This window comes from Ranitomeya variabilis, chromosome 2, assembly GCF_051348905.1.
Source record: "Ranitomeya variabilis isolate aRanVar5 chromosome 2, aRanVar5.hap1, whole genome shotgun sequence".
Taxonomy (NCBI): domain Eukaryota; kingdom Metazoa; phylum Chordata; class Amphibia; order Anura; family Dendrobatidae; genus Ranitomeya; species Ranitomeya variabilis.
In genome coordinates, this window is record NC_135233.1 from 383,846,494 (window position 1) to 383,861,733 (window position 15,240).

The following is a 15,240-nucleotide window of genomic DNA, read 5'->3' on the forward strand; positions in this document are numbered from 1 at the left end:
GCAAACATTCCTCAAAAATTCTTCAGAAAAAGAGAGACACCTTTAAAAATGTAATAAAAAGGGACAGTTTACTGAAGAAGAAGCTTCTGTTTGGAAAACTCGGTGAATTTTTCCACCTCAAAAAAATCATACACTGTATGAGATTTTCTGTATTTCTATTACAATTGCCTAAAAACAAGAGAAAACAAAGAAACTTTATTAAAAGCCAGTGTGATGCTAGCCACTACTCACGGACAGGCCGTGAGGCAGAGAAGACAAATGTTCCTGGGTCAGAGCCAAGACAGCACATGGGAAACTAAGGGAAAAGACAAAGGCGTAAGTCAGGTCACAGTGAGTCCGGGGTTAGAATACCAGAGAAATAGCGGATCTAAGCAAAGGGGCAAAAGCTAACGGGGAGTCAGAACATGGTCCAAAACTCACGGTACAGAAATCAGGCAAACACACACCAGAGAGCAGAAGCCTTGACTGGCCGTGATCTGAGCCAGACAACTCACCTAAATAGCAGGGCAACTACTAAGAACAGGGAGCACCTGGAGAAAGTTCTGCACCTCCCAGGCTCAGATAGGTCAACTGAGCTGTCAATCAAGCACCAACGTCTCGCATGCCCCAGCACAGCATAGGATGACAGAGTTGTCTATCACTGATTCCCAGACACACTGAGCAGAGGAATTGTGAAAGCCAAGAACAAACATGAAGTCGTCTATGGAAGACCCCATCTGACTGGGCCACTAAAGAATGAAGGTTTGGGATCCTTTGGTCCCATCATAATTGCAGGATTGTCATCTTATGGCATTGTCCCCTACAGAAACCCTCAGAGCGTGATACCTAATCATTTGGAGCAAAACCGAACCCGGACGAGGGAGCAAAAGAGGCAAAATCCTTACAGAGGCTGCCATGTATGGAGACCCAGTGGCTTCAAGGACAAATACGATGTCCAAACTTGTTTTTGCTTACAGGTATGACTGTCTGGAGCACTTGGCCCATGCTGATCTCATCTGGGAATCCTTCCACTGGGTTCCCTAATCAAAGAGGGAGGATCCTGGATCAATTTATCCAAAAATGGACTATTTATTTAGTGCCCTACTCCGAATTCTGACAACATGGCTCTGGAATATGCAAATCGAGGGACTCTAGGCATGAATACTCTTACAAAGTTACTGGACGAAAGTTCCATTCCTCATCTCGTCTGCTAGAGGTGTTCCACGGCCACCGGTCGAGCTCCTTTCTTTAGTCATTTTTCTTCTGTCTGTCTGCTTCTCTGTTCATCTTGTTCACACACTCCGGTGAAAATCACTTGGACCGGAGGGGTGTACTTACTTCTCTCCTTGTCCAAACTTACTTATTAACTGAACTTCCTTTTCCTGTCACAAAAACGGAGGCAGAACAGTTACCATGAGCAAAAAACGGTCTGTTTTACACGGCTGTAACAATGTGACTGTAGCATCAGGCCGAGTTCAGACGAGCGCTTGACAAATCGTCCGACTTTCAACAAGGATAAGGCGCAGATTTTCCTCCGCGTTTCCATTCTCTACATCCGTACAAAGTCCATTTTCAAACTCCAGCAGAAAATAAAATGTACAAAACCAAACACAATTTCCTGTGTTCAGAATTGCATTGTGTCCATATAAATCAGATGCCATATGGTTGATCTATTTGGCATCTGATTTTTTGTGCGCACCCGTAGACTTCAATAGTCTGATCCGACATTCGGATCTCATATAGTACCTCATATAGTAGTGTTCAAACATGGTAGACATAGGGGCCTTTGGGGACAATGACATTGGCACCGCGGATTCATGTCGCTGGAGGTTCAAAGGACGACATTTCCAGTGGCATCGAAGAGGATAAAGTGCAGCGAAAACCTCTGTACATGCAAAGCACTGATCCCCTATACATGTCACTGGATGACACCTAGGCAGTGCGGACCCCCACAGGTGACTCCATCATCAGCTGCTGCTCATGTCAGAAAATGGCCAGAATGACCATGTGAGATGTGCACTACAGCTGACTGACCAGTAGATGGAGGTAGAGGGACGGGAATTCTGAAGTGGAACTTGAAAAAATCTAAATGTCCGTCCTTCTATCCACAGAGAAGTCTCCATAGAGCGATGTCCGTCACTGATCTGTCCGAAATACGCTCTATGTCAGACAGGCGGACATCTGCCAGCATTGTGGTAAAGCCGCGGCACAACGTGCAACTCACATAACCCGACCACATCCCTGCAATTAGTCTATAGCACAATATACGGCTTAGGCCGGTTTCACATTTGCGGTTGTGTCCGCAGCGTTTCTTCCGCAGTTATCCACATGCGTTGTGTATTCCTATCTTTAACATTAGGGACGCATGTGTCTACGTTCGATTGCATTTTGCCTCGTTTGACGACGCATGCGTCGTTTCGTTGTCTGTGGTTTGGCGCGGTAAACGCTACCTGTAGTAATTTTAGAGCTGTCAATTTGCCGCCTACAAACGTATGCAGTTAGCGGATGGAATGCGGCAAAAAACCGCATTGCTGTCTATGTGAACTCATGCGGCCGCAAGCACATGCGTTTGCTTGCGTTTGTGAATGCATGCGTTGCACCAGAGAAAAACATGTCTAGACACTGATTAGCCACCCCCCACATACAAGGTGATAAAGGGAGGGAGTGGACATTTGCAGGTCACTACTCAGCAGCCAGAGAACCAGACCAGAAAGACGAAAGCACCTTGGCGGAAACAAGACACTGAACAATGTGAGTATATCCTAGCCAATACCTTTGTTTTCTATTTTCTGTCTCTACATGTCCTAATTTCTGCCATTTCTTTCTGCATGCATGGCATCAGAATGTCATCTTCTGATGAGGAACAACGTCCTGGGCCTTCACAAGCCGAACATGTCAGGCCGGTTTCACACGTCAGTGGCTCCGGTACATGTGGTGACAGTTTCCTCACGTACCGGAGACACTGACACACGTAGACAAATTAAAATGAATGTGTCTCTGCAGATATCAGTGAGTTTTCCCGGACCGTGTGTCCGTGTGCAAAACACGTAGACTTGTCAGTGTTCGTGGGAGCGCACGGATCACACGGACCCCTTTAATGTCAATGGGTGCGTGTAAACATGTACCTCACACGGATGCCGTCCGTGTGCCATCCGTGTGCTGTCCGTGTGCATTTTTAAAATTAGAGGGTTAACATTCGAAGAAATTGTATCAATACCAGACAGGTGTCTAGACATTGCTTGGCCAAAAGTTTCACATAAGTCTAGACATCATTTTAGGCTCTGAGGTGAAGTTGGCAAGTTATCAGAGTGCTGGCATCTTTATACTCTGGTGACTGTGGATAATATTATTGCCCCCCCCCACCGTGTGGACACAGAGCGGCTAATAAGTTTGGTGGAGCAACATCCTGAGCTATGGGACACACGATCCGAAGGATACCATGACAGGCTGGCGATTGAACGTGGTTGGTTTGCTGTAGCTGAGCAGCTGTACCCCAGACCTGGTTGGTCCACATATTCACCTGCAAAGCAGGCAAAGTTTGGTAAGTTACCCCATAGATGTTCCTTGTTTAATTTAACATGGAGTTAATTGAAACATATTAAAGGGAACCTGTCACCCACAAAATCGATGGTGAGGTAAGCTCATCGGCATCAAGGGCTTATCTACAGCATTCTGTAATGTTGTAGATAAGCCCCCGATGTTACCTGAAAGAGGAGAAAAAGAGGTTAGATTATACTCACCCAGGGGCGGTCCCGCTGCGGTCCGGTCAAATGGGTGTCTCAGGTTCGCTCTGGGGCCTCCCATCTTCATTCCATGACGTCCTCTTATGGTCTTCCCGGCGCGGCTCCGGCGCAGGCGTACTTTGTCTGCCCTGTTGAGGGCAGAGCAAAGTACTGCAGTGCGCAGGCGTGGGCCTCTCTGACCTTTCCGGCGCCTGCGCACTGCAGTACTTTGCTCTCCCCTCAACAGGGCAGACTAAGTACGCCTGCGCCGGAGCCGCGGCGTGAAGACCGGAAGAGGACGTCATGGAATGAAGATGGGAGGTGCTGTACCGGACCTAAGAGGCCCATCGGAGTGGGACCGCCCCTGGGTGAGTATAATCTAACATCCTTTTCTCCTCTTTCAGGTAACATCGGCGGCTTATCTACAGCATTACAGAATGCATTACAGAATGCTGTAGATAAGCCCCTGATGACGGTGAGCTTACCTCACCATCGATTTTGGGGGTGACAGGTTCCCTTTAACCCCTTCCTGACATCTGACGTACTATCCCGTCGAGGTGGGGTGGGCCCGTATGACCACCGACGGGATAGTACGTCATACGCGATCGGCCGATCGCGGCCGGGTGTCAGCTGCATATCGCAGCTGACATCCGGCACTATGTGCCAGGAGCGGTCACGGACCACCCCCGGCACATTAACCCCCGGCACACCGCGATCAAACATGATCGCGGTGTACCGGCGGTATAGGGAAGCATCGCGCAGGGAGGGGGCTCCCTGCGGGCTTCCCTGAGACCCCCGGAGCAACGCGATGTGATCGCGTTGCTCCGAGGGTCTCGTACCTCCCTCCTCGCCGCAGGTCCCGGATCCAAGATGGCCGCGGCATCCGGGTCCTGCAGGGAGGGAGGTGGCTTACCGAGTGCCTGCTCAGAGCAGACACTTGGTAAGCCTGCAGCCCTGCACAGCAGATCGCAGATCTGGCAGAGTGCTGTGCACACTGCCAGATCAATGATCTGTGATGTCCCCCCCGGGACAAAGTAAAAAAGTTTAAAAAAAATTCCCCACATGTGTAAAAAAATAAATAAAAAAAATATCCTAAATAAAGAAAAAAATATATATATATTATTCCCATAAATACATTTCTTTTGCTAAATAAAATAAAAAAACAATAAAAGTACACATATTTAGTATCGCCGCGTCCGTAACGACTCAACCTATAAAACTGCCCCACTAGTTAACCCCTTCAGTAAACACCGTAAGAAAAAAAAAAACGAGGCAAAAAACAACACTTTATTATCATACCGCCGAACAAAAAGTGGAATAACACGCGATCAAAAAGACTGATATAAATAACCATGGTACCGCTGAAAACTTCATCTTGTCCCGCAAAAAACGAGCCGCCATACAGCATCATCAGCAAAAAAATAAAAAAGTTATAGTCCTGAGAATAAAGCGATACCAAAATAATTATTTTTTCTATAAAATAGTTTTTATCGTATAAAAGCACCAAAACATAAAAAAAATGATATAAATGAGATATCGCTGTAATCGTACTGACCCGACGAATAAAACTGCTTTATCAATTTTACCAAACGCGAAACGGTATAAACGCCTCCCCCAAAAGAAATTCATGAATAGCTGGTTTTTGATCACTCTGCCTCACAAAAATCAGAATAAAAAGCGATCAAAAAATGTCACGTGTCCGAAAATGGTAACAATAAAAACGTCAACTCGTCCCACAAAAAACAAGATTTCACATGACTCTGTGGACTCAAATATGGAAAAATTACAGCTCTCAAAATGTGGTAGCGCAAAAAATATTTTTTGCAATGAAAAGCGTCTTTCAGTGTGTGACGGCTGCCAATCATAAAATCCGCTAAAAAACCCGCTATAAAAGTAAATCAAACCCCCTTTCATCACCCCCTTAGTTAGGGAAAAATTAAAAAATTAAAAAATGTATTTATTTCCATTTTCCCATTAGGGTTAGGGTTAGGGCTAGAGTTAGGACTAGAGTTAGGACTAGAGTTAGGACTAGAGTTAGGGCTAGGGTTAGGGCTAGGGTTAGGGTTAGGGCAAGGGTTAGGGCTAGGGTTAGGGTTAGGGTTGGGGCTAGGGTTGGGGCTAGGGTTAGGGTTAGGGCTAGGGTTGGGGCTAGGGTTAGGGCTAGGGTTAGGGCTACGGTTGGGGCTAGGGTTAGGGCTAGGGTTAGGGCTAGGGTTAGGGCTAGTGTTACGGCTAGTGTTAGGGCTAGTGATAGGGCTAGGGTTATTGCTAGGGTTAGGGCTAGGGTTAGGGCTAGGGTTGGGGCTAGGGTTGGGGCTACAGTTAGGGTTGGGGCTAAAGATAGGGTTAGGGTTTGGATTACATTTACGGTTGAGAATAGGGTTGGGTGTGTCTGGGTTAGAGGAGTGGTTAGGGTTACTGTTGGGATTAGGGTAAGGGGTGTGTTTGGATTAGGGTTTCAGTTATAATTGGGGGGTTTACACTGTTTAGGCACATCAGGGGCTCTCCAAACGGGACATGGCATCCGATCTGAATTCCAGCCAATTCTGCGTTGAAAAAGGAAAACAGTGCTCCTTCCCTTCAGAGCTCTCCCGTGTGCCCAAACAGGGGTTTACCCCAACATATGGGGTATCAGCGTACTCAGGACAAATTGGACATCATCTTTTGGGGTCCAAGTTCTCCTGCTACCCTTGGGAAAATACAAAACTGGGGGCCAAAAAATAAGTTTTGTGGGAAAAAAAAGATTTTTTATTTTCACGGCTCTGCGTTGTAAACTGTAGTGAAACACTTGGGGGTTCAAAGTTCTCACAACACATCTAGATAAGTTCCTTGGAGGGTCTAGTTTCCAATATGGGGTCACTTGTGGGGGGTTTGTACTGTTTGGGTACATCAGGGGCTCTGCAAATGCAACGTGACGCCTGCAGACCAATCCATTTAAGTCTGCATTCCAAATGGCGCTCCTTCCCTTCCGAGCTCTGTCATGCGCCCAAACAGGGGTTTACCCCAACATATGGGGTATCAGCGTACTCAGGACAAATTGGACAACAACTTTTGGGGTCCAATTTATCCTGATACCCTTGTGAAAATACAAAACTGGGGGCTAAAAATCATTTTTGTGAAAAAAAAGGAATTTTTATTTTCACGGCTCTGCGTTATAAACTGTAGTGAAACACTTGGGGGTTCAAAGTTCTCACAACACATCTAGATAAGTTCCTTGGGGGGTCTAGTTTCCAATATGGGGTCACTTGTGGGGGGTTTGTACTGTTTGGGTACATCAGGGGCTCTGCAAATGCAACGTGACGCCTGCAGACCAATCCATTTAAGTCTGCATTCCAAATGGCGCTCCTTCCCTTCCGAGCTCTGTCATGCGCCCAAACAGTGGTTCCCCCCACATATGGGGTATTAGCGTACTCAGGACAAGCTGGACAACAACTTTTGGGGTCCAATTTATCCTGATACCCTTGTAAAAATACAAAACTGGCTAAAAATACCCTTGTGAAAATACAAAACTGGGGGCTAAAAATCATTTTTGTGAAAAAAAAAGAATTTTTATTTTCACGGCTCTGCGTTATAAACTGTAGTGAAACACTTGGGGGTTCAAAGCTCTCAAAACACATCTAGATAAGTTCCTTAGGGGGTCTACTTTCCAAAATGGTGTCACTTGTGGGGTTTTTTAATGTTTAGGCACATCAGGGGCTCTCCAAACGCAACATGGCATCCCATCTTAATTCCAGTCAATTTTGCATTGAAAAGTAAAATAGCGCTCCTTCCCTTCCGAGCTCTGCTATGCGCCCAAACAGTGGTTTACCCCCACATATGGGGTATCGTCGTACTCAGGACAAATTGCACAACAACTTTTGTGGTCTAATTTCTTCTCTTACCCTTGGGGAAATAAAAAAATGGGGGCGAAAAGATCATTTTTGTGAAAAAATATGATTTTTTATTTTTACGGCTCTGCATTATAAACTTCTGTGAAGCACTTGTTGGGTCAAAGTGCTCAACACATATCTAGATAAGTTCCTTAAGGGGTCTACTTTCCAAAATGGTGTCACTTGTACAGGGTTTCAATGTTTAGGCACATCAGGGGCTCTCCAAACGCAACATGGCGTCCCATCTCAATTCCAGTCAATTTTGCATTGAAAAGTCAAATGGCGCTCCTTCCCTTCCGAGCTCTGCCCTGCGCCCAAACAATGGTTTACACCCACATATGGGGTATCAGCGTACTCAGGACAAATTGCACAACAATTTTTCGGGTCCAATTTCTTCTCTTACCCTTGGGAAAATAAAAAATTGGGGGCGAAAAGATCATTTTTGTGAAAAAATATGATTTTTTATTTTTACGGCTCTGCATTATAAACTTCTGTGAAGCACTTGTTGGGTCAAAGTGCTCACCACACATCTAGATAAGATCCTTAGGGGATCTACTTTCCAAAATGGTGTCACTTGTGGGGGGTTTTAATGTTTAGGCACATCAGGGGCTCTCCAAATGCAACATGGCGTCCTATCTCAATTCCAGTCAATTTTGCATTGAAAAGTCAAATGGCGCTCCTTTCCTTCCGAGCTCTGCCATGCGCCCAAACAGTGGTTTACCCCCACATATGGGGTATCAGCGTACTCAGGACAAATTGTACAACAAATTTTGGGGTCTATTTTCTCCTGTTACCCTTGGTAAAATAAAACAAATTGGAGCTGAAATAAATTTTGTGTGAAAAAAAGTTAAATGTTTATTTTTATTTAAACATTCCAAAAATTCCTGTGAAACACCTGAAGGGTTAATAAACTTTTTGAAAGTGGTTTTGAGTACCTTGAGGGGTGCAGTTTTTAGAATGGTGTCACACTTGGGTATTTTCTATCATATAGACCCCTCAAAATGACTTCAAATGAGATGTGGTCCCTAAAAAAAAATGGTGGTGTAAAAATGAGAAATTGCTGGTCAACTTTTAACCCTTATAACTCCGTCACAAAAAAAAATGTTGGTTCCAAAATTGTGCTGATGTAAAGTAGACATGTGGGAAATGTTACTTATTAAGTATTTTGCGTGACATATGTCTGTGATTTAAGGGCATAAAAATTCAAAGTTGGAAAATTGCGAAATTTTCAAAATTTTCGCCAAATATTCGTTTTTTTCACAAATAAGCGCAAGTTATATCGAAGAAATGTTACCACTATCATGAAGTACAATATGTCACGAGAAAACAATGTCTGAATCGCCAAGATCCATTGAAGCGTTCCAGAGTTATAACCTCATAAAGGGACAGTGGTCAGAATTGTAAAAATTGGCCCGGTCATTAACGTGCAAACCACCCTTGGGGGTGAAGGGGTTAAACTACTTCATATTGTGCTTTATATATGTTTATGGTACATGTCTTACCATCATAAGCATTTGGCTTATGTGTTATTAAGCTTTGTATTTACATGGACCTTATCATATACACTTTACAATATTCTTAGTACTTTACAGTATGTTCCCTGTGTTTAATATCATAATTACTCATGAACCATGCTTGTTAGAAATGCAAAAAAAATGCAGTGTGTGTCTGTGGCAGCATTTTAGTTCTGGTGTATATCTTTATTTTTGTAAAAGTGTTGTTTTAATTTTTTTAAACAATAATTAATACCTAGGTAACTCAAGGCCTAGTTGTCTGGCATGTGCCCAAACTGCATTTTTTGCCCACACTTCCCTGGCGTACCAAAACGTGTTACATCATATTTTTCACTGTGAACTGTATTCAAGCATATCTCTATAGATGTCTAACATTAGTTGCTCTTATGCTTAACAATGTTTTTTTTTTTGGATATCTGTTAATTGACTGGTGTAATATATGCAAAAAGATCTGCCCTTAAAGTATCTCATACATTTATTTTTTCAAATTGTGCGAATATTATAATTTTAAACATGTAAGGATCAACATGTGCTGACTGTTCTTTTTAATCCAACATACACAAAAAATCAAACATAGTAGCTCCTTGGAGTGTTTGATTTTAACAAGTCTTGCTCCCCACACCACAGTTTGTATGTGACTGAGTTAAAACCAATGTTTAGATTTAATTCATGCCATCATACACAATTATTCACACAAGGCTAGCCCTTACATATGGCTAAAGGTACCGTCACACTAAACGATATCGCTAGCGATCCGTGACGTTGCAGCGTCCTGGATAGCGATATCGTTGTGTTTGACACGCAGCAGCGATCAGGATCCTGCTGTGATATCGCTGGTCGTTGATTAAAGTTCAGAACTTTATTTGGTCGTCAGATCGCCGTGTATCGTTGTGTTTGACAGCAAAAGCAACGATACCAGCGATGTTTTACAATGGTAACCAGGGTAAATATCGGGTTACTAAGCGCAGGGCCGCGCTTAGTAACCCGATGTTTACCCTGGTTACCAGTGTAAAATGTAAAAAAACAAACAGTACATACTCACCTTCTGATGTCTGTCAGACGTCCCTCGCTGTCCGCTTCCTGCACTGACTCAGCGTTGGCCGTAAGTGAAAGCACAGCACAGCGGTGACGTCACCGCTCTGCTGTTAGGGCCGGCGCTCAGTCAGTGCAGGAAGCGGACGCCGGGGGACGCGAATGTAAGTATGTAGTGTTTGTTTTTTTACATTTTACACTGGTAACCAGGGTAAACATCGGGTTACTAAGCGCGGCCCTGCGCTTAGCAACCTGATGTTTACCCTGGTTACCCAGGGACCTCGGCATCGTTGGTCGCTGGAGAGCGGTCTGTGTGACAGCTCTCCAGCGACCAAACAGCGACGCTGCAGCGATCGGCATCGTTGTCTGTATCGCTGCAGCGTCGCTTAGTGTGACGGTACCTTAATGGTCATTGCTGATTGTGGTAATGCTTGTGTTGTTATCCCCAGCCAAAGTCATGCAGGCTATGTTTGTTCAAACAGTTTAGAACACTGCTCATGGTAGTAAATACTTAATTTTTTACATTACAACATGGTGCTAAATGTTCACACACTTCTTAGTCTCAATGGCAAGGGATTAGCTTTTTTATTTCAAAATGTATTTTGGTACCAGGCATGATGACCAAAAGCCTACTACTTTTAAAATCTAACATAGCTGAACACATTGTGTTGTTGTTTCATGAATATTTTGTTATTTGCGGGAATGTGACTTGTTGTGTTTAAACTTTCCAAACAGTTGATTTGGTTAAACGGCGATGGCGCTCAGCGAGGGACCAGTTTAGGCAGGAATTTAATCCCCCCTCCACGTCAGATGCTTCAAAAAAGCGGCAATATGTGTTCTACAGAAATTTAGCCTTTCTTTGCCCAATCCTTAAGCTAAATCCGTAAGTGTCACTGTGTATGATTTTACCAACATATTAAACTAACTACACTGTATTTTAACAGATTTACGAATATTCAACATTTAAAAACATTCATGTAAATCTGTGATCACTAGTTATCTTTCATAAGTACATTTGTGCTTTAAATAATAGTCATGTTTATATGTTCAATTAACAAAAACCAACATGTTCAAAATCTAACTTAATTTATTATAAAAATAAATTGTTTTGGAATGTTATTTAGGATTAGTTTAACATTGTGACATAAACTGTTAATGTTATTTTATCCTAGGACTGATGACAAACTTGAGGACTCTGATGAATCGCAAACAACAGCAAGATCAGTGCCATGTACCTCGGCATCGGAGACCGAAGCCCCAGCAGAACCCACTCCAACAATACAGCCTGATGAGCAGGTGTCTGATGCTGCTGAAACCTCCACTGATGCTGGTCCTGGAAGCACACAAACAGCCCCAACAACATCACAAACATCAGCCCAAGCACCATAGGCAGCATCAACATCCAATCTACCTCAGTATCTATCATACACTCTCCGAGATAGGCAAACCAGGCGACATGAACAGCCACGTATGCTGCCCGAGCTCATTGACGCTTGAGTTTTATCCATACTAAATTCCATGACACCTGAAAATTCCGTAGATCGTTTTTGTCTCTCCCTCTCTCCTTGCCTTGGCAAAGTTCCTGATGGATGGCAGAAACAAGTACGGGCTGCTATCTTGACCCTCATTGCTGCAAGCCAAGGAGAACAGGAACCAAACCAGGTGCTAGGGCCCATTGAACAATGGCGAGCTGCCCAGCATCAAATACAGATGCCATCTGCTACCAACATACCACATGCACAAAATGTAGGTACACAACAATCACAGCAAATGCCTGCACCCTCGTCCATGCTTCCACCTCCTTCCTTCAGACATCGTTATCCACAAATGTCTGCTCCTGTTTGGTTTCCTCCTGCCCGTTGCTACACCCATGATTATGATCAAATGTCTGATCCAGCCTCAGTGCCTCATGCCCGTGCCAGTACTCAGCAGTATGGGCAAATGTCTGATCCAGACTCAGTGCCTCATGCCCGTGCCAGTACTCAGCAATATTGGCAAAGGTCTGATCCAAGTGGAGCGCCCCCACTGCCGCAGGGCCGAGGGGTACCCGGTACCGGGCCTCAGTCTCTGCTCTGGGGTTGTCACGGTGGCTAGACCCGGTCCGTGACCCTGCTGAGGGGCGCCCAATGAAAGGTGTGGATGGTGGTGGTAGTGCGGTGCAGCGCTGGTCAGTAAACAACGAGGACACCAGGTTGCAGTCTCTTTACCTCTTTACTGAAGGCTTCAGGATCCTCAGTCCGGAATACGGTTAACCAGGCTGCGCAAGTCCGGCCGGTCCGATGGCACCTCCAGAGTTCCCTTTGCAGGTGGAAATCTGTGCCTACCTTCTAGCGCTTGTGTGTTGTGGTCCTCCCCTGCTGTGCTTACGGGATAGTCCCCACAACTGTTGTGTCTGTTTCTCGTGTTCCCTCACAACTCGATTCTGATGTTCTTCTTCGTCCCCCAGATGATATGGCTAGGATGCACCCGTATGACGGGTAGGCTCGGAGCTCTTCCTGGACCCTAGTGTCGCCCTTCTCCTGTTGTTGCCCCCTGTGTCTTCGTAGGTGATTTGTGTGAGACAGCCCGCCTATAGCTGACTGTCCTGCCGTAGGTTTGAAGTATTGCTTGGAGCCTAGTACTTCCTCGGCGTTCCGGCCACCGGCTACGCGCCTCAGTAGGATGTTGCCTCGTCTTACAGCACGACTCCTACTGGTATTTCTCCTTGTTGCGTTGATCTCGTTTCTCACTCAGCACAATAAACCTCGCTTCTTGTCCTTTCTTAGGGCACCGCCGCTATCTCGTGCAGGCGCGGTCCCGTAACGTTCTCTCTGTTCGCTAGGCCTCTGTCAGGATCCCACCCCTGACAGGGACCCCCCTGAGTCTCTCCCCGCAACACCCTCTGCCACAGGGTGTTGCCTGTTCGATTCCCAGTCAGCTTCTCTCTAACTTCCTGTCTAACCCCCAGTTTTACCAGACTGTGAGGAGTGGCCTAATACATAGTACCCTTAGCTCCCCCTGGAGGCCAGACTGTGAAATGTATTGGTGTCTGTGATACCTGGTCAGGTGAACTCCCTCAGTGCCATCAGACGTACCATAGTCCCCCTTAGCGGTGGAGCATCAGTACTGCAACGACCAGGACTCTGGGGCGCTGCACAAGCACCACCTACAGCCGACATTTTGAAACAATGTCCTCCAGCATGTCTGGGGGTGATAGTAGTGGTGTTCATTTTGCTATGCCACAGCCATACAATCTGCCTTCAAGGCACCAGACACCTATGGTCACCCAATTTGGTCCGCCCAACCGTATGCCAAGAGGTGCTACCTATAGTAGTTCCCAATCATATCCGAGCCAGATTGTTGATTCACAACCTACTTTACCTCAGCCACAAAGTGTTTCTCAAAGATTTTTGGATGTGTCTTACAATACACAACCTTATCCCCCATTTACATCTGTACCAGCATCGGTTTTGCACAATGAACCTCCTCCAACAACCACACGCCAGACCACAATGCCTACAGGACAAATGCCCACACCGTCCTCCAGCCCCGAACGTGTAAGCGCAGAAAATACCATGGATGAATCATTCTCCAGTCATGGTGACTTTGTTGATTTATGAGTAACCTTAACTAAGTATCTTACCTTCATTTGATTATTTCAAACTTTGCTTTATTTTGGCTACACACTCGGATGAATACATGTGTTGTAAGAAAAATAAAACACATTGTTAAAGTGTTAATATGTCTTGTTTATTTGTCAATGTATCTGTAATTTTAACAATAATACTTAATTGATATGAGCGTAATCATAATTCTAAAAAAAAACCAAAACCAATACCTGTCCACCGTTATGTCCCTCTAAGTCAGCCATATCTTGCCCATACACAAATTCCAAACAGGATGGTGGTAATATTAATCTGTCACAGATTAAAAATAATGGTAAAGGAGGAGATGGTGGTGGTGCACGCAGCTTCTTTGACTATCAGTGAGGTCACTGAAGCTGCGCCCTCTCACAGCCTCAACTGCGTTGAGCTATTGACCATGGCCAAATGGCAGTGAAATTGTACTCTTCAAGTTCAGTATGTCTGAACAACATGATCGAAAGGTCACCCGCTCTCCTTCCAGAACACAGTCAATGAGTGAGGGTCTTAGATATTTGTTGTTAGTCCTCAATTATGTGAACAAATACATACTTTAATACATGGCATATTTAGGACACCCACAGTAAACACATTATAATGAGGTATTAGTTATTTGTTAGGGGTAGCAATGAGGCTTTGAGATGGCCATGTATCAGTTTCCTACATCAAATGTAAGCTCGCAACCCACGTCAAGGGTCCTCATTGCCTTGCGAGTCCCTAACCAATTTGTAATTAAAGGAACCTAAAAATTTTACAAATAAAAAAAGACACTCTTGGACAGAATACATATCTAAGTGTAGCATTAGTTGTGCACCTCCATTTTCCATTGCACACTACCCTCTGGTGTTAGAAAAAAATCAGCAAAAATATTCCTCACTGTAAGGGCAAAGTGAGCTACTCAGGGAGCATACTCTCTATCCTCTGGTAATGTCACATTAACCACTCTCCCATCATCAACATCATCCAAGGATGGTTCTTGTTGTCAGCAGAAATTATGCAAAAGAACGGTAGCCTTTATGACTGCCTGGACATTTTGGGGATGCATTTGGATTTGTGTTTCAAAAATACGCCATCTTGAAGTCAAGATTCCAAAAGCACACTCAAACAATCGGCGGGCTTTCATCAGTCTAGTGTTAAAAATTCTTCTCCGGTTGTCCAAACCTCGATGTGGAAATGGTCTCAGAACATGCCTTGAGAGCGCAAAACCCTCATCAGCAACCATGATAAATGGTGCAGGTGGGCCTGACGCACCAGGAAGCACACATGGTTGTGGCAGATTGAAATTAGTGTCAGCAAGTCGCTGAGCTAATCTGGAAGCTCTAAGGCTATGTGCACACTTTGCGGATTCCACTGCGGATTTTTCCGCAGCGGAATTCCAAAATCCGCAGTGAAAACCCGTCGCGGTTTTTACTGCGGATTTATTGCGGTTTTTACTGCGGATTCTTCTGCGGTTTTTCATCTGCATTTTCCTATTGGAGCAGGTGAAAATCCGCAGAAAAGAAGT

At 44.8% G+C, this 15,240-nt stretch overlaps 1 long non-coding RNA gene across 1 annotated transcript; it reads left to right on the forward strand.

Annotated features, from left to right (window-relative positions):
• The first annotated feature begins 2,673 nt into the window (after positions 1-2,673).
• LOC143809491 (uncharacterized) lies at positions 2,674-13,827 on the forward strand. Its single transcript, XR_013222292.1, has 3 exons — positions 2,674-2,730; positions 10,852-10,999; positions 11,289-13,827. It is a non-coding gene; the product is annotated as an uncharacterized LOC143809491 (long non-coding RNA).
• Positions 13,828-15,240: the final 1,413 nt, after the last annotated feature.